We start from the raw sequence: 827 nt of genomic DNA on the forward strand, positions 1-827 counted from the left end.
ACTATCTAATGCTGGAATTTGAAAATCCAAATAGCATAGAAGCCCTGAGGAAGATAGTGGCAAGCATTGGGGCCATAGATGGAACAATGAAACTCAAGCTGATGAGGAAAAAAGACATTCCTCAACTACAAAAGGCTACAGTCTTTGTCAGAGGTTGGGTCGGCGACTTCGACACGTAACGCATGCTCGAGGTCTTCAGCCTATAGAACAAGACACTGCATGTGAAGAAGTAGGAAGTCTTCATCAGGGAGGACAGGTCTTGGACAGGTCTTCAGTGGCAAGTCTGGCTAAGACCAAGGGCAAGGCGCACTACGTGTCCAATGTCGTTTACTTTAAAATCGGTAAGGCAAGGATTGGAGAGGATGAAGCCAATGAAAACAGAGAGGGGAAAGAACCCAGCAACAAAAAGGAGGGAGCCGAGGAGAAGATCACGTTCTCCCAACACTCACAACAGGGACCTGTACGAATTATATGGGTACCGGGAATCATAGGCAATGGGATAGCAAATCAACTAGCCAGGAGTGCCACAACAGAAGTGAATACCGCCAAACCCTTTAGCGAAACACGCCAAGAAATGAGGAAATGGGCGAATGATATCCACAAAACCCTTTGGGAAAATGAGGGGACAGGAAAAATCACCAAAATCTTATGGGGTGACCCAAATGAAGACAATACTAAGCAAATCCTAACGCCAAACAAAAAAGAAAAAAGCCGACTGACAGGTATTCTAACGAGACACCTTAGACTGAAGGCACATATTCTTAAGATTGGAAGCGAAGGTAGCAGCTTGTGCAGAGCGTGTGGGGAGGGCAGTGAAACGCTGGAAC

This window comes from Musca vetustissima, unplaced genomic scaffold (genome assembly GCF_032173495.1).
Source record: "Musca vetustissima isolate MV318-11 ecotype Yass unplaced genomic scaffold, APGP_CSIRO_Mvet_v1 utg97763, whole genome shotgun sequence".
NCBI lineage: Eukaryota > Metazoa > Arthropoda > Insecta > Diptera > Muscidae > Musca > Musca vetustissima.